We start from the raw sequence: 6000 nt of genomic DNA, 5'->3' as shown, positions 1-6000 counted from the left end.
TGCAGACAACTGAAACAGTGAGTCAGTGGGAACTGTCTGGGGAGAGTTGAGGAATGATTGTTTTGTACTAATGAAGACATTTCTCTTTACATCTCATTTCAGGATATTTCCTTCGTAATGATCTGACCTGAGAACAGTAGAGATATATGCAGATGAACAATGTGATTGTGAAATGGTTGTTACAGAAACTAAAGATCCTCTCCTCTTCCTGCCTCTCTCATCCCTGTCCCACAAGAACATAAAAGGGACCGCCCCTGGCACCAAATCAAGCCAACCTCTTTGCATTCTACCCTTTCTCTCCTCTCCTCTCCTCTCCTCTCTTTCTCTCCCCCTCTCTCTCCCTCGCCCCGTCTCTCTCTGAAGTGGAACAGGTGACCCACCGTGTGGTGGGACGAGGAAACTGCACCACCACGCCCTGTGATCACGATGCTGAATGCGGGACAAGCAGCCAAATAGCAGACTGCATGTGTGGATTAGATGATGATACAGTATCACAGACTGTAGAGCATCCACCCACTGTCACTGCTTAGCGCCTCTTGATCTTATGCTGTGGCATCCCTTCCTCTACCCCTCCCTTCTTATCCCTCTGTCATCCTGTCTCCCCTATCATTTCCTGTAATGATAGATAGATAGATAGATAGATAGATAGATAGATAGATAGTGTCCATGCCAATAAATGCATCTCTCTCTCTCTCTCTCTCTCTCTCTCTCACACACACACACACACATGGCACGCACACACACACACACACACACACACACACACACACACACACACACACACACTCACACCAAAGGGATATTTATAGTGCTGTAGCACCAGCCTGTCTGTTGCTAGGATACCAGCCAGCTCAGACATGCAGTTTAGCTTTGTTTACAACAATGAGCATGTTCAGTATGTTTGTCTGACTATGACTCTTTATTAAAACCGAGTCAGAGCTGGACGGTCTTGCGGCATCATTTTGACCACTCACACTGAGACTGGTGGGAAAATGCTGACAGTGTATTTTATTATTATTTTCCACAGTCTTGACAGCCTCCGATTGCTGTAACACATGGAGGTGGTGGCGGGTAACCCACAGGCACCTCGTGGGGAACAGAGCTGCCGTGTCGCCCTCTGCTGGTTCAGAGTGACTCATCAGGGCCAGCCACAGGAAGGAGGATTTTGCCTGAGGTCACAAACTACAGTGAGGCACTCACTCAACATAAAGAAATCCTTTTCACTGATCGTTTCCACCACTGCTTCTGCAAATCCCATAAAGTGGGCTCTATTTAGTCATCGTAATTGAATCCAATTTATTTGAATCCAATTCCATGTTAATCTGTAAAAAAAAAAAAAAACAGCTGTTTTGTTTCACCCCTGCAGTGAGAAGCTCAGGAGGCATTTTTTTTCATGTGCCAATGCAGAAATGATTGGTGTCTTTTTATTGCCTCCACCGAGGAGGTTATTTTTTCACCCGTGCCGGTTGGTTGGTTGGTTTGTTTGTCGGCAGGATTACACAAAAACTACTCAACAGATTTCCATGAAACATGGATGAAGGACGGCTCTACAGACCCTGTTAACTTTTGGCGTTTCCAATTAAAGGGATTGATCCAAGAATATTTTGTCACTTTCTTTAACATCACATTCAACATTTAGCTAATCGAGGATTGCACAATAAAGAAGTCCAACAATAACAGCAACATTTATCTTGTTTCCAAAGTTGAGCATCTTTCTCTTGATTCAAACAACGATGTTTTCAAAAGACATCTCTTTGCTCAATTTAAACAACATGAACTACAATTTAAAATAAATTCTACATATCAGTTGTGATATGATGACGCTCATTTCCAGTATTTCATATTTTCACACAATATTAATGTTAATATTTTGTGTTTAACAGGAGCTAGGAGATATTTTTATTTCTGATGACCTTGATTATGAAAAGCGGAGGTCTGTCTTTCTCTCTTTCATTTAGAGAATCTAATGCTAAGCTTTGCTCTGATTTGACTCCATGAAAGGTATAAACTGGGTGTAGGGCAGCACTATAACCTCCTTCAAGTGTAAAACAAATGCTGTATGTAAATGAAACGGAACGGCTTGAGTGCGAACAGTCTGACCAGTGTATCTTTGAATAAATCAAAGCTGATATAGCAGTTCACATTTACTGCCGCCTCATTTGACCTCGGCTACAAAGCCAGGTTTTACAAATAAAATATAAGACTTGAAAACACATTTTCTACTTTTCCAAACAGACACGTATTACCCATCATACACTTTATGTATATCTTTCATTTTATCCTCACTACATCAGGTTAAAGTCCCCGTGTGTATAATACTAATGACTACAGCATCTTTATGCTTGTGTTTGTAAAAGAATGAGACGATCTCGGTGGAAACCAGTGCAGTCTGTGTGATGCTTTCAGCCCGTTTATTCATCAGGGCTGTGACAACATGTGCTTCTATCTTCTATGGTGTGTCTTTTAATATGTCCACTGGGGGGCGGCAAAGTCTGAAATCTTTTTTTAATCAAATTTACCAATATTAAGTTTGTTAAACCTTTTTCTAGTGGGAGCAACAAATACAGCTCAGTCCCGTGACGTTAGAGGGGGTCAAATAAAATATATTACAATGCGCATGTAGAAAACATCAAAATATGAGCGGTCTGCTGTCATTTTTAACTCACAGCTACTTGTGACTCCATATTTAAGGGGTGTGTGTTTATTTGAGGAGTATTCGAGGTCTGCTGCTCGTGAGGAATAGCTGACCCCGCTCACACACTCCCTGCAGTGGGCAGACAGGCAGACAGACAAACAGACAGGCAGACAGACAGACTGGCTGACCGTAACACTGTAACCGATATACTAAAATACTGGACCATGCGCCATTCCAAATTTGTCTTTCAGCCACGGGATCCCACCGTCTGACCAAGAATAAACACACACATCCAGGCGTCTCCCCCCTGCTCTATACTGTACTCCCGTGTCTGTGTGTGTATGTGTGTGTGTGTTTGTTGGGTATCATAGCTAGAGATGCAGGGATGTCTGGGTGAGGAAGGAGGTTGATTCTCAGTCGCTGATGTAACCAGACTGGGAGAGCAGGGTCACAATGAGCCCACGTGCAGCTCTCTTTATGGAGCCGCCTGGTAATCCCGTCTGTTGCTAATGGTCATTTAATCCAAAACAGAGTTATTGACTCTTTGTAGCTGCTATGTGGGTCCCTGCTGAACTTCTACTGACCCCCCTCAACAATCCTCGTAGCAGTTTAACTTCCAGGGGAGGCTGTTTAACCTCTGTCTGCTGCTTTATTTACAGCTCGGGGAAGCAGAAATTGTTTTTCCCAAATTGCTGCCCAAATGTGCATTGAGAAATGATTCACGTAGAGAAAGAGTCCGAGGAAAAGAGATGGTGCGAGAGCGAGACCAAGATGTTGTATTGACAGACCTTTTGAAGAAAAGCCTTCCCTCATGCATGATGCATCTCACTTTGCAGGGAGAGCAGAAACTGTTGTGTAGGCAAGTCAGATGGCACTTTGCAGTCTCTCTGTGCAGTCAGGGTTGCAGGCAGTCAAGAAACCGGCAAAAACATCTAATTTCCGCACGACAGTGTGTTTGAGCATTATTGAACAGGAGGAGATAACACCGAGGCAGCCGTGCACGGAGAGAGCGACAGATAAGAAGTCACTTGGTTCGAATTTTTTTGCTCCAATATCTTTTTGTACGCACATCAAGGAAATGAATCGAGAACGGCATCTTCAGTTTCCTCCTCTGTGCACACACACACACACACACACATACATACACACTGATTGTCTTGAGTCAGCTGTGTGTCACTGTCGCATCATTAGCTTTTCTGTGTTCCTGTGTTATTGATGTGTTTTAAATATTTATTAGGCCACTTCCACAGCAGCAGCAGCTTCTTCTAAACCAGCCGACAAAGCCCAGATATTTATGTATGTGTCCTTGAATAACAATGAGGAGGAACAATGGGGACAAATCTATGTGATGCGTGATGTAGGACAGATTTTCTCTTCTTTTTCATCTGCAAGAGGTTTGACTTCATGTCTCAGGAAACTTTTGTAGCCACTAAATGTACACAGAAGGAGTAATACAGTAAAATGTAGGGCAAGTTTAGGGGTCTCTTGTCAGCCGGTGAGCTTTGCTCATGTTTACTGGAGATATCACGTATAATCCTGCACCCAAATTAGGTCATTTAAGTGTTTCAGTTTAATGTGAGGGGTTACAATGACCCTTTTCTTTTCGATTTTTTGTTATAAACAAAAGAAAAAGACAAAACTACAGCTTACACTGACGATTGTTTCCATTATTAACCTAAAACTTCATTAATTTAGTCTAAAAAATAATCAAAAAACAGTGAGTCATGCCCATGATAATTCCCAATAGTCCAAAGTAATGTCCGAAAATGATTTATTTTGTCTGACTTTTTCTGACTTACAGACAGTCGTTAAATTAATGAGTGTCTTTGGGTTTCGGAGTAAATGGAGCAGCAATGGAAATGGAGCATGTATGTGTGTGTGCGAATATATATCGCATTTTTCTTTCTTTATGAATAAAATAAATAATAGATCAAAAAAATCATTTTAAAGTGTTCTTGCCAAACTTAGCAGGCAACAGTAGCAGGTTCATCATCCTGAAAAACCATTATTTGGAGAAAGAAATGAACAAAACAAAAAAGGGAACACATTTCTTGTCTGAGTGTAATAACAAGAGGGCTTATGTAAGGGTTATATAAAAACGTGGGTTGCATGAAAAGTAAGTATTAGGTTGATTGCTCAAATATTAGTGTATGTGAGTGAGTCTGTGTGTTTCAGGAAGGAATAAAAGCAAACCAGACAGACAGTCTGACAGCTCTGCGAGGCTGCCTCACTGCAGGCACAGTGGTGCTTTGAGCAAAATGCTAACACGCTCACAGTTATAATGCTAACCTTCTGATGTGTAGCACGTATGATGTTAACCATGTTTAGCAAACTGTTAAAGCAAAATTATGCAGAAATTGGCATTATGTGTAATTTGGCGCCCCCAACAGTTTCTGAGAGCAACGCCACGGTCGTAAATCCAAACGAGACTGTGTGTTTGAAGTTTGCAGTATTAAGACACTGACATAAACTGAAGTTCTTTGACGAAGTGGATATTCACGACAACTTATGAGCTGTAGACTTCTCAGCCCCCATGCGCCAGCGTCGGCCCACATCCCTCAGCCTGGTAAACACTGGCAGAGGACATGTAACAGGTAAGTAGGTAGTTAGGTACTTTACTGATCCTATGGGAAATTTAGACGTGCGGCGGCTTATACGACACATACAAAACACAAATGTAAACAAATAATAAAAGAAGAGAAAAATTATACTGGAAACAAGATTTAAAACAGAATATATGGATAAATAACACACATAACAAAGAGGTGAAAGATAGATACTGAGGTCGCTCAACTGTACGGGGGGTGTAACAGTGCATGTATTGCAGATCGAGGTGATTAAAGTTAAACATAGTCCAAGAATAAACTGCTGATATAAATTCAATGTAAATTTTAACAGAAACAAAAGCAGTTGTGCGTGTGCTGCATATTAAACAAGCTGTCTGTGCACTAATCCATCATTAATGTCATCCCACTGACGCAGACACTGATGGAGGCTGCTGTGCATCGGCTCTTCACACTTCACTAAATGCACATTTGTAAAAAAAAAAAAAAGTTATCAGAGCCACAAATGTGGGAGTACGAGAGTCAGAGAACGGTGAGTTCAATTGTTTCAGACGGATTACCTTAATCCATGACATAAGATGTTAAGAAGTGAAAAAGAGACTGTGTAAATCAAGGTGATACAGAGCGAGAGAGCGCCAGACCCAGCGCTGGTTTCAGTCAGTGGTTTTATTCCTCTTTTGTTGATGAGTTTTTAATTCTGTTCTTCTGTAGGCAGAAAGTTCAGCTGTTACACGCCGATGAGCCAGGCAGCAGAAATTACATCATATGATGATTCCAAAAAACACATCATGGTGTCCGTCA

The sequence above is a fragment of the Sparus aurata genome, chromosome 8 (genome assembly GCF_900880675.1).
Source record: "Sparus aurata chromosome 8, fSpaAur1.1, whole genome shotgun sequence".
Classification (NCBI taxonomy): Eukaryota; Metazoa; Chordata; class Actinopteri; order Spariformes; family Sparidae; genus Sparus; species Sparus aurata.
The sequence above is the reverse complement of the archived record's forward strand: the minus strand, read 5'-3'. Positions refer to the sequence as shown.